We start from the raw sequence: 21,063 nt of genomic DNA, 5'->3' as shown, positions 1-21,063 counted from the left end.
ACAAACAACCCCCCAAAAAACTATTATAAGGATTATGAAGAAAATAAATGGTATAAGAGGATGTAGAATGTCAATTTAATGGGAGTGGAGTGGAGTGGAGGGAGTGATTGCTATTTTATAGGGAAGAACTCTCTTCATACAGTAGCTATGAATTCAGGATCTATAATCACATTTTTTGTATCTGAATCCATTTCCTGGATCCATCACTAATTAGTCTCATGATCATTGCAAAATTTTGAATGTTTTAGTCCCTCACTTATAGAATCCTATATAATAAAAGGCTAATATGCAAACTGACTAAACAAGGGAACGACCAGTTGCTATTGACAAGCTCTAATCACCAGGAGGCAGAAGTTCAATGCAGGAGCTGCCCGCTGGTGGTCAGTGAGCGCCGCTTAGCTAGAAGCCCTTAGTCGGGCTCATGCTGGCTAGTGCAGGGGCAGTGGCAGGAGCCTCTCCTGCCTCTGCAGCAGTGCTAAGGATGCCCAACTGATGGCTTAGACCCGCTCCCCTAAGCTGGCAGTCAGACATCCCCTGAGGGCTCCCAGACTGTGAGAGGGCACAGACCGGGCTGAGGGACACTACCCCCCCCCCAAGTGCACAAATTACATGCAACGGGCCTCTAGTGTGAATATAAAATAATATCAACAGCATAAAGTTACAATAAGGGTCAAATGAGATAATATTTTTCCAACACTTTAAAAATGGGACCTAGCATATATTAAGTACTTCTCAAATACTCATGATTATTGTTATCATTATTAGAGATCAAATCTAATTGCCAACCCCTCAAAAATCTAAGAAAAACAAAACTTGCTCTTTTGTAAGAGCTAGTACATGTTTGGAGAAACAGTGACTTGAGGCACTTTGACTGAGCATCTTATTATCTAGTAACCTCTAACTTTCTTTTTCATGAAGCATATGGGGCAGTAAAACTATTCTCGATGTTTAAGGCAGTACAGACATACAGGCTAAGATATAATACAGAGTATGATTTTTTTTCCCCATGGGAATAAAAAGAGAAAGAAATATAACTCACCACATTAAAAACAATTCATGTGTTAAATATTAATGTGAGTTTGGATTTCTCCATAAATGCTTTAAAAAGTTATAAGGAGGGAAAAAACGTTATAAGGAAAAGTATTCTAATTTTGAATATTATGGGTAATGAAATAATATCAGCTATTCATAAATTCAGCCCTCAAATTAATAGGCATTCTCAGTGACTTCTTATGATTTGTTCCTCCCAGACTACTAGCCAATGCTGAAGAAAACAGACAAAATCATGTGTTTGTTTGTTTTTTTAAAAAAGGTTTTAGAGAGAGGAAGGGAAAAAGAAAGAGAAAGAGAGAGAGACATTTATGTGAGAGAGAAACATCTTTTGGTTGTCTCCTGAACATGCTCAGATTGGGGATCAAACTCGTAATCTGGGTATGGTATGTGCCCTGACAGGAACTAGAACCTGTCAACTAAGCCACCAAGCAAGTGCCCAAATCATGATTTTTTACTTTAATGGTTAGAGAATGTTACCTTTTTATTTTATACCTCCCATAAAGAAAAATAATTCCAAAGGACTACCTCCCTATTCTATAATGCACTGAGTCAATTCAATATAAGTGAGAGATCCAGAGACATAGAAGCATGGAGAGTGAGGACTCTCAGAGGGTATGGTATGCTGTGTGTGTGTGGGGGGGAGGGAGATTAACTAAATCATATATATGCATATATGTATAACTCATGGACACAAATAATAGTTTAGTGAAGGCCTGGGGGAGGTGAGATTAGGGTGGAGGGGGCCAATGCGGGGAAAGAAGTGGGCATCTGTAATACTTTGGACAATAAAGATCAATTTTAAAAATGAAGCAGGAGAGAAAGAAGTCAAGAAATGAATCATGGTTTGCCTCTTGGTTAAATTTATAAAATCCACTTTCTCTACTGGTTAATGTCACTTAGTTCTAATTGAATCAGTAAATACTACAACCTGACTGAAGTCTTTGGAGAGATTTCTCCACCCCACCATTAAAGTGTTTCTACTTTAACTATAGTCAAAATATAAAGCACGTCATAATTTTCTACCACTGTAACAAATGTATAAGGTGGAAATATAAGTTATTTAAGGACAGTTGGAAATGAAACATGACTTTTGTCATTATTCTTATTCTGCTAATCGGTTTTGAAACACAAATGCAAATCCACAAGGAGAAGCTTAATGTAAAACAATGAAAAATGAATGAAATGAATTTTTCATTATGTATTTTAAACTAACACAACATACAAAAAAGCAAGTTTTCTGCTCTACTGAAAACAAATAACAAACCAATGGAAATTAAAATTAAACACAACACAAGAATTATAAAAGAAAAATATATAATTGAAAGTCAAATAACGTCAATTACTTTTTTTGACTGAAGTAAACACACATAGTCTGGAAGGGCTAAATCTGTTTTTTAGTATAAAAAAATTAGCAAATTCTACTCATGTGGGACATTTCAGTGTTGGTGTGATTTAATAGGGAAAGATGAGTAATAGTCATTTCATTCAGCCAGGAAGTAATACTAGCAAAACATGATGATCTATAGCATATTTTCTCCCTAAATATATGAAAATAACTTCCATTATTATTATTAAATTGTAATCTAGATAACATTTATTGAGGTCAACAATATACTACACAATATTTGATCAAGAGTGAATAAATATGTCCTCTAGCTAACAAGGTTTGTATAAAAACACCTTGCCAAAATTTCTCCTTACAGCAAAAAGCTCTCAAATCTCATCCATGGAAATCCTGATCTGGCCAGTAATCCATCCAAGATCAAAGCAATGGAGTCCCACAGAGGTGCTCATCCCTACCGGCTTGGACAGGGTGGAAGTATCTGTGACCTTTGAGGCTGAACAGAGCCTCTGAAACCAATAGCTTCAAACTGAGTTTGAATGGTTTGTTGAAGTAAAAAATCAGCTTAATGTAAAAGGGTTGGAGGCAGGGCAGGAGAGAGAAGAATACATATCTCTTCATAACTTTGAATTGGTGAGTTTCACTCATGAGGTAGAAACTCTCTCAATTTGGGGATAAATTAACTCAGTCATGTCCCCTTAGAGATGCCCCAGGTGTGAGCACCCTTTCCTCTTGCTTCTTATCCTAACACCCTGTATGAAACATGCACACTGACTGAGCAGTGCCTTAGGGAACCATAAGTGAACACCCAAAGTTAATAATTTAAGTATTAGTTTGCATTATTTAAAAAATAAATCTGCTGTTTAACAAAAATAATTATTATTCAAATAAAGAAAAAAAACAGAAATCATATTTTTGTGAGAATATAACATAGGACACTCTATTAAACTGGTAGGAGGCAGGAGCCAGTGGTGTGGAATTCTATGACTTTCCAGATATCTGTTACATATTATCTCATTTCACTCCCAGCAGTTAATCTTGTTAAAAAGAATGAACAAATCAACAGAAAATGATATGGAAAGATATGTACTATGCATTAAGTAAAGCAAATAAACACATTGGTCTTGATCTCATTTTTATAAGGATCTATTCATTTGTGAACATATAAGGCAACAATCTAGCAAAAACATATATGGGGATTGTTATCAGTAATTAACAATTGTCAATAGAAATGAGATTATGGATGCCTTTAAATGTCTATGTAGTATATTTCTGAATTTTCCAAATTCATTTTGTAACATGAGTGTGTTCTTTTGGTAATCAGAAAAAATAGTGATACTTTAATAAAGATGGCAATTGTAATAAGTTATTGACTTGCCAACAACTCTAGTTTTTGAGAACACAGAGAAAATGACTGTAGTCTCTGTTCTGGGCAATACAGAACTGGGGAAGAATGTTAAAAAAAGGGTTCTTTATCCATCTTTCACTTTCTTTCCTCCTCATTTTCAATTTTTGTCTTAATTTATTATCCACAGGATCTTTTCTACAATGTGTTATCCATGTGACTCAATTTTAATTTCTATCTACAAATGAGAAAAAAATGAGAACATGATTTATTGAATATGTCCCTAAACATAGAGCTAATAGGGAACCTAACAAAAATTTGATTTTGGTCTTAATCTCTACATTAATATGTTTTCCTTTAGTGTACATTACCAAATAAACATGTTACCATAAGTTGATGATATTCAAGTAAGCAGTCCTAGTCAAATCTACTTAAATCTGACTTTGGAAAATCACAGAGGGAAAAAATAGCATAATCATGTTCCAGATGGGGGAGCTACTACTGTGAGGGCTTTGAGAGACATAAAATGAACCTCTGATAGAACAATCAGGAAAGATCCTAATAAAGTAGAAATGGGGAGTTCAATGCAAAAGAACTCCACAAGGGGATACAAAAGAATCAAACCCTTCAGGGATGAAGAGAAATGGTTGACTGGACTGTAAAAATGGTAATGGGAAAACAAAAGCTTGCAATGAATTAAACTAGTGAATACTGCTAAAAGTAACAATTCATAACGATGGGAACAAAAACCAGGCAAACAACTAATGCTTGAAGAAGTGCAAATGGTATAATACAATCAAATACTATTTTTGTTTAATATTATTTGTCAAGAAAACGATCTTCAGACTAGAAAATGTAGAGCAATAATTGAAGCCCAATTAAGTGAATAACTTATTTTTGAAAGCATATTTAAATGAGTCCACACACAGATAAATTGCATTCCAGGCCCCTGAAAGAACATACAAATGTGATTGTTGGCAGACGGGCAAGTTTTTAAAAATTTATATGAGGATACTTGCTAACATATGAAAAAGTTGAGATTAAATAAACGGTGGACCAGAGAATTTGTAATCAACTCTGGGGAATTTTTGAAAAACATGATGCATGAGTATTTAGAAAAATAAGAAATAATATTGAATACCAAAATTCCAGCACCATGACTAGCTTACTGTGCTATTTGGAAATGAAACTAGACTGATAGAAAAGTATGTAAACACAGTATATCTAGAGTTGAGAAGGAATTCACTACATATTTAATTATATTCTTACAGGACATGATATTCTTACAGGACATGATGGAGAAGCATCTATCCTAGCTAATAAAGAGGTAATGTGCTAACTGACCCTCATGCCGTTACAAAGATGGTGGCACCCACAGGCAATAAGGAGGGAATATGCTAATTGACTGCCCTGCCCTCAAAGATGGTGGCACCCACAGCCACAAGATGGTGGCGCCCAGTTCCCTCAGCCCCACCAGGGCGGCAGGCACACGGCAAGGCCTGGGGGTGGGCCTGGCCGCTCCGCACCTGCCTCCAGAGTCTCCCAGTTCCCTCAGTCCCCCAGCCACCCAGGGCCGCCCGAGGCTCAGGTAACCAGGGCCGGCCAAGGCTGGCACTGCCTGCAGTGGCAGCAGCAGAGGTATGATGAGGCATCGCCTTCCCCTGATCACTGGGTCATGTCCCACCCTTGAGGGCTCCTGGACTGTGAGAGAGGGCATGCCAGGCTAAAAGATCCCCCCCTCCAATGCATGGATTTTCATGTACTGTGCCTCTAGTATATATATATGGCTAATATGCAAAGTGTCCCTTGGGAGTTCGACCAGGAGAACAGGAGTTTGACCAGGAGAATGGGAGCTCGATCGCTTGCTATAATTTGCGCCAACCACCAGGGGGCAGCATGGGCCATGGCAGGTGACCAGTGGCAGTGGGGCGCTGAGGGAGCAAGGGAAGGAGGAAGTGGGGAGGTAGGGTGGCAGGGAACCTGATCGGCCCTGATTGCCGACCCGGCCTAGGGACCCTACCAGTGCATGAATTTTGTGCACCAGGCCTCTAGTGCTTCAATGATATAATTCCATGGATTTAAAATTGATATTAAATCTCTATCTTGAGGTCCTGATGAAAGGATAGGTGACAACCTTGGAAAATGTGCTACAGGTATGGTCTATAGTTCCACTTCTAAGTTTGAATGAACTTATCCTCGTACCATTCAACATTTGCTGGATGTGTTGCATGAGGACATTAATCCAATGCTGATTGTGTTCCATTTGCATATGACCCTAATTTGGAAGATATGACCCATAAAGATCTAAAATAGTGAGAATGATAGACCAAATCTAATGATGATACTTAATTTGTAAATGTATTTCCTGCACTTTGATCTATCTAATAAGCAGCTGTAAAATAGAGAATAGATGAAGCTTGGATTAATATTAAAAAATGAAAAAAATATCACACATACATAGCCTAGTAGGGGACATCACTTATTTTTTTTGCACATCCCAAATCCATTTATTCTTCACTAGAGGCCCAATGCATGAAATTCTTGCAAGAGTAGGCCTCCCTTCCCCCGGCTGCCGGCACTGGCTTCCCTCTGGCACCTGGGACCCAAGCTTCCCTCTGGCCCTGGGCAGGCACCTGGGACCCAGGCTTCCCTCACAGCCCCGGCTTCATCTGGAAGGACGTCTGGTCTAATTAGCATATTATGCTTTTATTATTATAGATGTAATAACATCATGGTTTCCATTAGAAAACCAGTTTGCTTAATTCTCAGGCCAATATCTGATTCTCAATGCCTGACCCCATTTTTTTTTTTTAAATATATTTTATTGATTTTTTACAGAGAAGAAGGGAGAGGGATAGAAAGTCAGAAACATCGATGAGAGAGATCGATCAGCTGCCTCCTGCACACCCCACAGTGGGGACGTGCCTGCAACCAAGGTACATGCCCTTGACCAGAATCGAACCTGGGACCCTTGAATCCACAGGCCGATGCTCTATCCACTGAGCCAAACTGGTTCGGCCTGACCCCATTTTTTGACTCTAGGGTATGAGCATGTGATTCAGATCTGGACCCTGATCAGTCTGCATCACTGTATCCTTAGGGATTGTCTCAGATGTAGGATGGTCCCAGGAGGTGGATGAATCACACCATTTCCAAGACTTGGGCTAGACCTATTGAGAAGATGGCTGCCTTCCTCCTGAGGCTGCTCAGCTATAGGAGGATAAGCCTGTAGCCTCTGGCAGCCATCTTAGCAACCTATGGAAAGAACTTGACTAAGAATTGAGCCAAAATGGAAAAGAAAAGCCTGACTGATTATTAGAAAAACATATATTTTTATTGCATTGTGTGAAACTAGGATCTAGACATACTGAAAGCCAGAGACCATCCTTGAAGTATTATTTACAATTCTAAATTATGCAAGCAAAAGCAAACTGAAGAATATTACATGGTGAATTTAATCATACTGTGATTGGTTTAACTAGCGAAATGCTAAAATTGGCTTCCAAACTGTAAATATGATTTCAAAAATTATTAAAATTTATCATTATAAAATGCTCACTCACTCAAACCCAGCTTCTATACTTCTGATTATTAGAAACTATATTTGCTCCTGTATAAAATTCTGATGAGGCTCTTAGTTCATTATTTTTGAAGATTCAATTATCCCATTTGATAAACTACTATGTGTTAAGAATACTTTAATCCCAGTTACATATAATTGGGAAATTACTATAACTGATAAAAAATATTACACATATTGCCAAAATAAATTTGAAAACTTCCAAAGAAAAATTTCAGTGAGATTCATATATACACACTTCAAGCTCCTCTATTTCCAAAAAATATACAAAATGAAAGGGCAATAAAATAGCTTAAAAGATATGCTATTATGATTCACAAAGAATGCTTTAAAATAAAAAAAGTAAACTTCCCACCTAAAATGGAAATGGATCATGCATGGAAATGAGCTACAGAAAATAATACAATTATCCATTAAACTACTTAAAAGTTAATTACAAGAAAGTATTATTCAAATTAAAATAATAATAAGATTATTTTGTCCATTTGGCAGTTAAACTTTATTGTTTTGTTCCTATCTGTTGACGGGAGTATAAATTGGTAGAATATATTTTAACTACACTTTACAGTGGGGCCTTGAATTACAAGTGTCCCAACTAACGAGTTTTTCGAGATATGAGCTGTCTCTTGGCCAATTTTTTGCTTTGAGTTGCGAGCTAAAATTCGGGTTATGAGCCAGCTTCAGATACCCCACCGCTAGTTGGCGCAGTGAACGTCACAGTGAACGCCACAACATCAGCCCAGCATCACGTGTCTCACTCGTTCACTTTAAGTGACATACGAGTAATTTGAGTTACGAGTAAGATTTGACATACGAGTAATTTGAGTTACGAGCTCCGTCACAGAACAAATTAAACTCGTAAGTCAAGGCCCCACTGTATATATTTATCAAAAGCCCATAATACAGGGTGGGGGAAAAGAAGGCTATAATTGTTTTTATGGAATATAACACAATCCTATATAATAAAAGCTTAATGTGCAAATTGAGCGAATGGCAGAATAACCAGTCACTATGATGCATACTGACCACCAGGGGGCAGACACTCAATGCAGGAGCTGCCCCCAGCTCGCAGGCTCCAGGCCAGCCAAGGTGAGTGCCAGTGGGGTCCCTCCCTAAATCGCCCCAACGGTCGCCCCACAGATCGGCGCTGATCACTGGCCAGGCCTGGGGACCCTACCTGTGCGTGAATTTCATGCACCAGGCCTCTAGTCATTAATAAATAATAATACAAGAATAAACTGTGTTTCACATACAACGGTCAGCATTTGACATCATTATTTGTCTTTTATTATTTCAGCATTCCAGCAGGCATGTAGTAGAATTCTTTAAGCAAGTACCTCCCTCCTGCACGTACCCCACTCCCCCAAAAGCAAACAAATCTCTTTTAATGTCTCCACAATGCAACTCCCTTCTAAAGGACAAGAGGAAATAGCTCCATCATATATTTTTTATGATTAGAGAAATAGGATTAAATGTGATTTTAATTTTCTTCTTTATTTTGTTTTGTATTTTTAAATATCTCTATAAGAAAGCATCAATGCAATCATTACAAATAAAAATAAAAATGTCTAAACAATATATACTTGTTACCATACAATTTTTCTAAAGTAAATTGTTGCTTGTACCTTTTATCTCAGAAATTAAATTGTAACATCTAAATCAAGAATAGCATTCTTACATTCCATGTTTTCCAAGAACAAAATATCTGTACTTTGGAAGTTTTAGTTAATAAAAATACTTTGCTTAAATTTCTTAATCATTTGTGAAGGCTTAAGCTTGATACCATTTATTTCTTTTTAAAAAAATATTTTTATTGATTTCAGAGAGAAAGGGAGAGGAAAAGAGAGATAGAAACATCAATGATGAGAGAGACTCATCAGCTGCTTCCTGAACACCCCACACTGGGGATCCAGCCTGCAACCCGGGCATGTGCCCTGACTGGGAATCAAACCGCGAACTCCATGTTCATAGGTCTATGCTCAACCACTGAACCATGGTGGCTGGGCAATACCACTGATTTCTTATGCAAGGAGGGAGGAAGGAAGGGACGGAGGGAGGGAGGAAAAAGAGTGAAAGCAAGAAATAGGGAAAAAAAGAAGACTAAAGCTTTTCCCTTTGATTCAATTGCAACTATGGCTCTCATTACAATGTTAAACATATATTCCAATGCATACCTTTTGCATTTTTTGCATGTTTACTATGAACACGTATAACCATTTGAATGGGAAAAAAAAGGTTTTTTTAAATAAATATTAAAAAGGATTGCAAAAGTTTTGCAACTTATCCATATGCTCATCAATGATATCAAACACTTAAGACTTACTTATATCATATAATCAAACTGCTTTAGACTAAATATTTGCCTGGGAAGCTCCTTCCTCATGCTTAGGGAATGGTCAGCCACACCAGTTCTGCATGATCCGGGTTCCTAGCACCTTTCACTAACAAAGACCTGTCTGTGCCCGAGTCAATCACTCCTGGAACTATGGGAGGGAGCTCTTCCACCTTCGTAAGGCATGGACATATTTGACTAGAAAGTGTCCTTTGTCTAGCCTTTTCCTCATAGTGCAGAATGCTGGCGAGAGGGAAACATCGAGTTTCCATAGATTGGGAGGTCAGGAGAAGGAAAAATCGGGGAGGCCTTCATTTTCTTCACTGATACTTAACTGAGAGCTTGGATGCAGAAAGCAGAAAATCAGTTAGTGTAGAAACGCTGTTTCTGAGAAATACAGTGAAAGAAGCTCTGCTCAGGGCAAAGAACACACCAAATGGCCGCAAGTGGAAGCGAACGCTCACAAAGCCTGAATTAGTAGGTCTGTCTCCTCTTAAGAATCACCTTTATCTTTCTTAATCCCTAAAAGATAATCCTCCAGTGGAGCTACTTCCTCTTGTCCTTTAGAGCAGCGCTGCACTGTGGAGACATTAGAAGAGATTTGTTTGCTTTTTGGGGAGTGGGGTACGTGCAGGAGGGAGGTACTTGCTTAAAGCAGAAGAGCATCACTGTGGAGAGGGATGTCTCATACCTAAATTAGGAAGCAAATGAGAAGATTATAAAACATTTCTCATAAAAATCACAAGAATCTTTTAGACACTAAATCTGATTTAAGAAGATAAACATGTTGTCACAGGATTTTGAATGGCATTTTGAATGGCATTAAATGTCGCAAACTGAAGATTAACTTTCCTTAATATAAATGTGTGTATACTTAAACAGCTAAGCTTCTAAATAATGTCTCGATTTTAAATACTGGGCAGAATCTGGTCGCTTGCAGAAGCCTTTTACTCTTCCTGAATGTGGAAATAAACTGCAAGAGCTGTTATGTCTAAGGAAAGGGTAATCAAGAAAAGTACCATCAAAGTGTATTTGAGACTAATTGTTACATGCACGAGCTCATCTGACACCTTACACAGAAACCAGGTTTTCTTTCCCCGTGTATGCCAATCGGCTCAACGGGCAGGCAGACTGAATTGTATTTTTGCAAGACTCTTCACTAGGCAGCCAAATAAATAGCTGTCCCCTGCTGCGTGGTTTGCTGTTTGCTTAAGCAAAAATCCAATTTCTGGAGAGGACTCCGCAAGGGCTAAATTCCCTGCCACTTACAAGTGTCCCATCAGAGTAGCTTTCTATATGGAAATAACATTCCAAGACAAGGAGAGAAACATTAGGTCTGAGGTCCGCTGTTCCTGATGTGTTTTATTATTTCTTTTTCATTTGAAGAGTAGAGCTGTTTTCCCAGGAGAAAGGAGAAAGAGAGAGTCATGTTTGAATATAAATGTCTCAAGAAGCTGGAGCTCTTTTAAAAGTGAAATATCTCTCTCTCTCTCTCTCTCTCTCTCTCTCTCTCTCTCTCTCTCTCTCATGCATCAAGGACAAGGGGAGAACTGACAGCTTCACATTCGGGCTGTCTCTCATTAAAAGGTTTTTTTTAAATTACGAATTCAAATGATGGAACTCCAAGTAGAGCAGCATATATTAGTGACGGTGAGGCTTGGGTTTGATTACTGTTTTGCTTTAGTACATCTGGATATGCTTTTATTTGAAAACAGTCACGATTAGAATGAGACAACCTGTGTGCTGGGCTTAGAGGGCGCCATATTAAGGCCATGCTAGCTTTGCAATAGTTTTGTTTTTCTACGCAATGAGAGAAATGGATTTTAATAAAGGTTCCTAAATTTCCAGGCATGTTTTACCTCATGAAACTAGTCTTGATATTAATAAAATGCTACTTTTTTTAAAAAAAAATCAATAAGTGGGGTATAAAATTTCTGTAATGGATGGATTCAAATGCCTACTCTAATATATGCTTGCTTTATTAAACAATTAGTTTATATTCTTACAAATGAGTAGCCACACAGCTTTACATTAGCAGCTTTGATTTAAAATTTCAATTTAAAGAACTAAACACAAAAAATAAAATAAAATAAAGAACTAAACACAGATTTAGTAATGCAATATAGTTATCTGTAATAATAAAAGCCTAATATGCTAATTAGACCAGACAGCCAAAAGACCTTCCTGACTTCCTTCCAGACACCTTCCAGACAAAGCCCGGGTTGCAAGGGTTGAGGCAGCCGCTGTGGCTGCGAGGGTCGAGCCCCTCGCACGAATTTCGTGCATCAGGCCTCTAGTTTAAAAATAATGTACCTAAAAGAAACACACACACACACACAAACTAATGCAACTGCATTACAGTGTTAGCTCATTTGAATTATATAAATTATATAATTGACTTGATTGTTTTGCAAACTGTAGGAACTAAGAGGTAAACTGTTGTTTTCAAGAAAGCTTCACTGAAAGAAAAGCTAAGGCATCGCCATAAGGACAAGATGATTCTATTTCTCAAATTTCTTTCTCAGACAGCTGAAGGAAAGAGGCGTTTGTTTATTCATGATCATCAGGGCTCTACTTTAATATTACTAAGCGCATTAAAAAAAATAAGAACAAATCAACTAGAGCCCCAAAACTACACAACCTTTTGGAAATAAATCTAAAATAAAAAGTCTAAAAGTTTTTCTTTTCCTAAATCCCCTCTCAGACTACACATTAAGAAGTAATGGAAACAGCGTAGAGGGAGGCAAAGGGGGTGAGGCAATGGGACACCTATGATAGAGTCAACAGTTAAAAAAAAAAGAAGTAACAGAATTGTAAAACATAACTTTAACTAGGAGCCTTCACTTAGTGCAAAGGGAGTATTCTTCTTTGAGTATTATGGACAAAAAATGAGAAAGACACATAATCCAAGACAACGAAAAGACGCTGTCTATTAGAGAGGTGTAGTGCTTTGACTGGGCCCAAAACCTTACACAAATGTATCCAAAGGAGGAATAATTGAAAAAATATGGAACGGAGAAGAAAACAGCAGACTAAGGTCAAGTCCATGATATTGGTCATGTGCCCCATTTCTCCACCTTTTAGTTTTCTTATTTGTAAGAGCAAGGACTTTCAAATAGTTGTTTTTTTTTTAAGTTTATTTGACCTTCCTATTTGGTAATTCTATATGATTTATTGGGCTCTATATAAATTACTTTTCTCATGCATTCAGCTGTCCTGAATTTTATCATATTTTCTGACTTACTCACAACATATAAGCAAACCTGGCTTTGTCTTTAGTATCTCTTTCATCAAGATGTTGGTGTTAAGAAGACAGGAATTTGGCTAAGATAGATTTGCTTTCACATCTTTTAAGTAGTTGCTTACAGTTAGAAATAGAACTCTATTTAGGGGATTTGCATGGTCTAAATAGTATAATTTAGTTTTTTGTGATAGTCAAACATTTACTCATATTTCCTTCATTTCTGATGTGTAGTTATAGTTGAGACACTGTACAGAACAGACAGGGAACTTCTCCAAACTCTTAAATTATCAGTCGAGCTGAGGAATTGTGTCAGCCAGAGGCCAAGACAATACTTTCAGGTACTAAATGTGTTCACTTAAAAAGGGGATGAAAACACTTCATTCGAATTAGAAAAAAAATGCTTTCTAATTATTTGCAGGTGTCAGGAAAAGAAAAAAGAATTAAGTACCCTACACAGTCATATTCTTTCCTGCCACTAGGACTTAGAATTTCATTTTTGAGAAGTATTTCTCCTCTTTGCACTACTGAGCTAGAAGCCTGTTGTTTTTTGTTTGTTTTGCGTTTTTTTAATGGCATTTTAAGATGAATCCATCAAGGTACTTTAGGTTCTGGCCACTTAATGTCAAAGGGGTGGGCGGGGGGAACACACCATTTTCTTTCTTGATTCAAAATTTCAATTGAATAATTGGGGAAGTTGATAGAATCTGCAATATGAGGTCTGAATCCATCACCCAAAGACTGCTATCACACCTTCGTTCTCAGTGAGGGCTGGATTTACTTTTGACCCACAACACGCTTAGAATGAGGACCTCACAGGGCAGGGCTGGGAGGTTTGCCTAGGAGCTGCCTCCACAAGGCCAGCAGCTAAAATGAGAAGGCAGCACCTGTGGACATTGTCATTTGGCAACATTCTGCCCGTTGCTGAGATCCTGGAAGCATTTTTATTGTCTCAGGGGGTGCAGAGGGAGCTGAACAAATCCAGGATGGAGTCTTAATCTTCTCCTTCCAGTAATCTCCTTCCAGTAAGGAAAAACGGAAAGTTTTGTTCGACTGAGGCATGGCTGTGATCCATGCCATCTCCCCTGGATTCAACTTAACAAAAACATTTAGTGAAATAAAAGTGAAATAAAAACGTGTTTCTTGCCTACTCTATGTAATATTTAGCATATTGTCTCCATCACTTTTTATTCTATCAACTGTATTTTGTTTCCAGTGACCTTACGGCTATATTTTCTTAAGTGTTCTAGAAATATTTAAGATTGCTTTCTATCAGTTATCTGTTAATTATTAAAAGTACCGCCCTGACCGGTATGGCTCAGTGGATAGAGCGTCGGCCTGTAGACTGAAGGGTCCCAGGTTTGATTCCAGTCAAGGGCATGTACCTTGGTTGCGGGCACATCCCCAATGGGGGCTGTGCAGGAGGCAGCTGATCGATGTTTCTCTCTCATCGATGTTTCTAGCTCTCTATCCCTCTCCCTTCCTCTCTGTAAAAAAATCAATAAAATATATTTTAAAAAATAAAAAAATAAAAGTACCTATGAGATTTGTGCTAATAGTTTTCAGAACCCTTAAAATCTATAGAATCAAATTATAATTCTATAATAAAAGTTATAATATGAGAACCTTTTTGTTGATTATTGACAGGGATTAGGCATACATGTGTGGGTGAGTTTCATAAGTGCAACTTTTTAAATTCAAGTGTGTCTTAGAATTGAACTCTGCCGATAACTGAAGACTGTCAGTGTGAGTGTAGGCAACAGTTCTGTGTGCCTGCTGAGTCTGTCTCCTTTATCTGCATCATTACCAGCTCCCTGTTCTCCATTATTACCCACTAGGGGCGCGGTGCACGAAATTCGTGCACTGGGTGGGGGTGGGGGGGAGAGTGTCCCTCAGCCCAGCCTGCCCCCTATCACATACTGGGAGCCCTCAGGCGTTGACCCCCATCACCCTCCGATCACCTGATCGGCCCCTTGCCCAGGCCTGATGCCTCTGCCAGAGGTGTCAGGCTTGGACAGGGGACCCCCATCTCCCCCCGATCACTGGCTCTGGCCCCCGCCCAGGCCTGAGGCCTCTGGCCCAGGAATCATGCCTGGGCAGGGGACCCCCATCTCCCTCTGATCGCTTGCTCCACCCCCCGCCCAAGCCTGACGCCTCTGACCTAGGCTTCAGGCCTGGGCAAGGGGACCATCATATCCCCCCAATCCCTGGCTCCGCCCCCCACCCAGGCCTGATGCCTCGGCCAGAGGAGTTGACCCTCATCACCCTCCGATCACCAATCACTGGATCGGCCCCTTGACCAGGCCTGAGGCCTCCGGCAGAGGTGTCAGGCCTGGGCAGGGGACCCCCAACTCCCCGCGGTTGCAGGCTCTGCCCCTGCCCAGGCCTAACACCTCTGGCCTAGGCGTCCAGCCCAGGCAGCAGGGACCTGCAGTGGCAGCGGGGGGCGCCACGATCGTGGGCTTTGCTTTAGGCCCAGGCAAGGGACCCCTAGCTCCTGGGACTGCCAGCTTCAACTGTGTCCAGCTCCCATCGCTGGCTCCACCCCTACTTCCTGCTATCACTGGCCAGGGCAGCAAAGGCACCTGATTCTCTGATCATGGCTGGGGGGCAGGGCAAAGGCGGCCCCAGGGCCGCCTTTGCCCTGCCCCCCAGCTCTTAGCTCCCCACTGGGTTTCAGATCACTGTCAGTGGCAGGGGGCTTCTTCCTGCTTTCCCTTTCGCCTCCCTGCATTGTGCCTACATATGCAAATTAGCCGCCATCTTGTTGGCAGTTAACTGCCAATCTTAGTTGGCAGTTAACTGCCAATCTTAGTTGGCAGTTAATTTGCATATAGCCCTGATTAGCCAATGAAAAAGGTATCGCCGTACGCCAATTACCATTTTTCTCTTTTATTAGTGTAGATGGCCACTGCCCCCAAGGCTCCTGCTTTGATTTTGACCCAACAAGTCCTACTAAGCACTCTTTCCTTAGCCAGCCTTGGCCACGGCCACTGGATTGAAGGTGAATACCTCACCCAAACTGGATCATTCACATTCTTTCTAACTGGCATTTAGAATTAGAGTTAAGGGATTCTACGCAAATGGTGAGATTCTGTTTTCCAAAAACTAGGGCACCAAAGGGCAGAGAAAGTCAGTGAGTGGAGACGGAAATGAGCACGTGCGCGTGGAAAAGGAGAGACAGAGGAGCATGGAGCACCAGAGAGACGAAGATACCTTCCTGCCATTCCAGTGCTTTGTTCATTCCTTTATGGATGGAACAAACAAACAAACCTATATCTCCTCACCTTTGCTTGAAATGGCCTGTGTTCTGATAAATTCTACTACTCGTTTTATTTTTCTTTCAGCACTGGCTAGTCTGATTAAGAACCTGTTACTTGTAATCAAAAGAATCTCATCTACTACAGCAGACAAGAGGAAAAAAAAATAACATCTAACTACCCTCAAGAAAGGAGATACCAGGAAAAATAATTACCCCAAGTAAGTTTCAAAAGAGGAAAGGAAACTAGAAAAATATATAGCACATTTTATTATTTTGTTGGAATATCAATTACTTTTTAATTAAATGACATCTGTATTAAGAACCTCAAAGGTTATCCTGAGCCAAATCCAAGTTTATCAATAAAACTTCTGAACTTCGTCTTATAAAGAAATAGTTCCGATTCCTACTTTAATACTCATACTCAAAAAACTTTGAAATAACTCAAAATAGATGTGTTAAAAGAGTGTTCTGATATAGTGCATGTCATCATGGAGTTCTGGATTTTATGCTTAAGGCACGAATAACAAATATAGAATTGCATTAATCTTGTTCAAAGACCTTTCTGCAGCATCTCCTTCTGACAATTATATTTTATACCAAAGTCAAATTTTTTTTAAATTAAAAAGTGTAGAAGACTTAATCCCAGGCAGATCTCAGAGATATAATAATGGTAGTTTTTTTGAGGAAATTTATCTTTAAGAACTAACACAGGAACAAATTCAATTAATTATGTTTCAAATCTTTTAGGCAGCGAAAGTTTTAGAAACCTATCACCTCCCCTTATTAATAAAAACATATACTCTCATTAACCTAACAATGTGGCCAATTTTCTGTTAGTAGTGCAATGTCAATTTTAATCATTATGTTAGCAATGTGATTTATAGGAACATATGTGTATCACTATTCACATATAAATGCATCACTCTTTAAGTTTTTTATAAAGAACTAACTTTAAATTAGTACTGTCAAGAGTTTTAATAAATGTGCAGAATTTGCTTGGTGACTTATTTTAAGAATAAATTTTGCCTCCATGTAAATTACTCTTGTTTCTCTCCCTTGCCTGCCTGTCAATGCTGTGAATATTTTACTAATATATTCAAAAATTGATATTTCAAGTGCCATTAAAGAATACGATCAACAATTTGCCATAGCAAATCTAGAAATTCACACTGGAAGTAGCAGAAATTCTCAGTTCTCCCCCCCACCCCATTTCTCCTCCTATTTCTCCTCCATTCCTTCAGATTGACAAGTGTGGTGATTCAGTTTCCATATTAAGCTTTGCCACTTTTACCAAAAATTACTGGAGTTGAATGTACAAATTTTATGGTTTACTGTGTGATTAACTAAAATCTCTTATGCACACTCATGGAATAAAACTTTAAACATGACTGTTAGGTAACTGCCTGTCGTTTTATTGAAACTGTAGATGGAGAAAAATGGGTCACAAAATATAGTGTGTAACATAAAATTAAAAATAGCTGATGCTTATAAAGAGCTTACTATATTTCAGGAACTATGCTTTATATGTTTCAGCTATTAGACATTAATCACCTCACAATAAAGGGGAAAAAAGAAAAATGATGCATACTGATAGCAAGGCATATACTGAGTAAAGTGTCATTTCATTTGTACAAAAATCTGTATTCATAATAAAAGAGGAAGTCCAGGGAGATTAAGTAACTTGTTTAAAGAAACGCATATTTGGCCTCTCCTCCAGATCACAAGGTTGCCTGGTTTCAGTGGGAATGTCTTTGGTTTGTAGATAGTAAATGAAAATCAAACACAAACAGGCTTTAGCAATGTCGTGGTCACTGACCATCACCCAGGACCGGAGGACTTAGTCTCTCCATTGCCAGGAATGTTTTGGGAATTGCCTTGGATGATAGAGTTGTTGAGCTCCCCTTCCAGCGCCATCCACATCCACTTCCTGCAGGGCTATAAATACCCCATATCCTGCTGTCCTAACTAGGGACTTCTCTGGAGGAATATCCCTTAGCAATATTCAGAGCAATTAGCATTGCAGCCTAATTTCATCCTCTGCCTAATCCTGTCCCCCTCCTTCCAGGAGCACTCCCTAATACATTTCTTGCATCTAGTTTATCTGCATCTAAAAGTTCACTTTCCAGAAAACCCAGTATGCAACACATGGGAATTTACTGGCCCGTAACACTAGAAGTCTAGAGGTAAATTTGTCTTCAAAGTTCATTTGATTAAGAGGTTAGAATTCATATCTTCCTGCTTTCTGTTTTCCCTTTCAATGTTAGCTTCATTCCATGGTTGACTTCCTTCAATGTTGGAAAAATCATGATAGCATGTCCACATCTGCACATTGCCACATCCAGAAGATTCCAAATGAGGTTCACTCTGATTGGACTGTTTAACTCACAAGACAGTGAGTTGGAAAGTTGGTTGGCTTAAACAAATGAGTTTCAATGCCAGGAGCTTGAGGTGGAGTCATGGTCCACTGGATTGCTTTGAGGACAAAGGGCATGACGAAAGGAGAGTGTGGCTACTTTTAGAAAGGGAGGATGAGGCGGTGTTGAATGTTGAGTAGTTGACACACAGCATGTATGATACTCCATACGGGAGAGAAGGGAAACAGAAGAGTCAGCTGTTTTTGCATTTAGTTTCTGCCACTTTTTTTTTTTTTCAAATGAGACATAGTCCCTTTAGTTTTCCACTAGATAACTCACATTATCCATAGCTTAAGATTCATTTCCTCCAGAGTGCCTTCTCTGTCCTGTCAAAGACAAGTTTATTCCCATGGAGTAACGTGTTGACTCTATTACATTCTCCGTAATCATTTGTTTAATAGTTTTCTCTTCTCATCGACAACTAATCCTTCAGGGCAAATTCTACATCTTATTCATGAATGTATCGCCCCACTGGTGACACAGAGACTGGCAAGCAAAAGGCCCACCATTGTTTTGGAATAAAGGAGTAATTAATGAGAAAGCTGGCTTTTCCTGGACACATGCCCAAGAGGTTTTCAAAAGTGATGAAGGATCCATAATTCTAACTTCTCTACTGATTAGCATGTTAATGAAAGAAAAAAATAATATGCTGAGAGGAAGAAAGCAAAGACCACTCTACCTCACCAGAGTGTAACTTATTAGAGAACAAAATATACTGTGTTAGCACAGCTAAATGTTGACTGTTGGGTGTGCAGTAAATGTGCATTCACAAATCAGAAAAGGGAGCCAGACTCATTAATACTGTTGTCTGAAATGTAGTGAATTTTTTTAAAAAACACTTTTAGGAAAGCATTTCACAGAAGAGAAGGTGAGGATTAATGATGGTTTTTAAGGTGCTAAATGAATTTAAAACCATTAAACAAGATAGGCAATTCAAAAGAGGGAATCTTTGTGTTTGAGATTGGTACATCATGAGTTTGGTTTTGAACATGTTGAATTTGGGAACCTGAGGGAGATTTGAGTGAACAAATGCAGGAAGTAAGAAAAATCACCAGTCTAGAATAGTTGATATTACCATCTAAGAAAAATGTATTTTGTCTATAGAATGCTACTCTGGTAAGAATTTTGTTTGTAAATAACTTTGCTGGTCTTCTTAGAAAATCATACACACCCATCTCTTGCTTATTCACTTCAAATTATTTCTAGGAACCCTGCTACTAAGTAAAATATGACATCTTGACATGAAAAATTATTTTTCTTTAATTTAAGAGAGAATTATGATATAGTCCAACCTAATCCAAGATACACAATGTTTATAGGTAGAAAGTTATATTAATTAACAATAAAAAATAAGTTTATACAAGTGATAAGTAACACTCTGAAAATAAATAAATGCAGAATTTTGTACAAAACATATTGCATTTGCCAAAGCAGGACACACAATAGTGGCTGTTGATTAGCAGAGACTATATGTAAAGGAGTCATTTTTTTTTTAAGATGTGTTTTTATTGATTTCAGAGAAGAAGAGAGAGAGAGGGAGAGAGAGATAGAAACATCAATGATGAGAGAAAATTATTTATCAGCTGCCTCCTGCATGCCCCCTACTAAGGATTGGGCCCACAACCCAGGTGATGAGGAAAATAAGACTTTTTCTGGGGGGGGGGGGGGGACTGGGAGGCCTAGAGCCTGACTTTGTACCTAATCAGTATCCCTAATGCACATTCTTGTTAGCCTATAACCCAGTCACTGCCCCTTCCTTTATTATCTAGTCTTACAAGACCTGTTTACCTAAATAATCCCATTTTACAGCGGCCATAAACCATGAACCATATACAACCCCCAGAAGGGGTTATCAGTGCTGGCGCCAGGCCAGGCCTTTAGGTGTGGTCTCACGGCCCCCATCCCAACACGCGGAGCTTTCTGCAAAGCCTGCAAATGGTCCAGAAGTCTGGTCCATATTTGGGGGACAAAGAAACCAAAGGGTATAAAGAGAAAGCTTCTTCCATATTGGCTTGCTCAGGATTTGGAAACAGGCTCCCCCGAGGCACGGTACTAGTACATCTGGAAATACATGGGTTTTTCCTGTATCTCCTAGTATTCCTGTGTGTATTTTCTGGTTGCCTGGTAAATTCTGTAACACAGGCAAGTGCTCTGACTGGGAATCAAAGTGTGAACACCTGGTTTATGGGTAGACACTCAGCCACTGAGCACCAATGGCCAGGCAAGGAGAAATTCTTTTGAAAGTAAATTCATCCTTTTTGATATATTTTCTTAACTAATTTTACATACTTTACAGACTCGCACTCATCTTGCATTCAACCTATGCTTACATATAAAGTTCAAGCACTTTGGGAGCAAAATTAAGGAAACATAAGTATGAAAAACATAGATAACAGAGAAATATTTATAGAAGATGCTACCTCTACACCCACCACACTATAAAACATAGACAAAGAATAAACATTGGAATCATTCAAAACTGAATGTGCACAAT

Source organism: Myotis nattereri, assembly GCF_964212035.1.
Source record: "Myotis nattereri genome assembly, chromosome: 5".
Classification (NCBI taxonomy): domain Eukaryota; kingdom Metazoa; phylum Chordata; class Mammalia; order Chiroptera; family Vespertilionidae; genus Myotis; species Myotis nattereri.
This window is presented reverse-complemented; position numbering follows the sequence as displayed.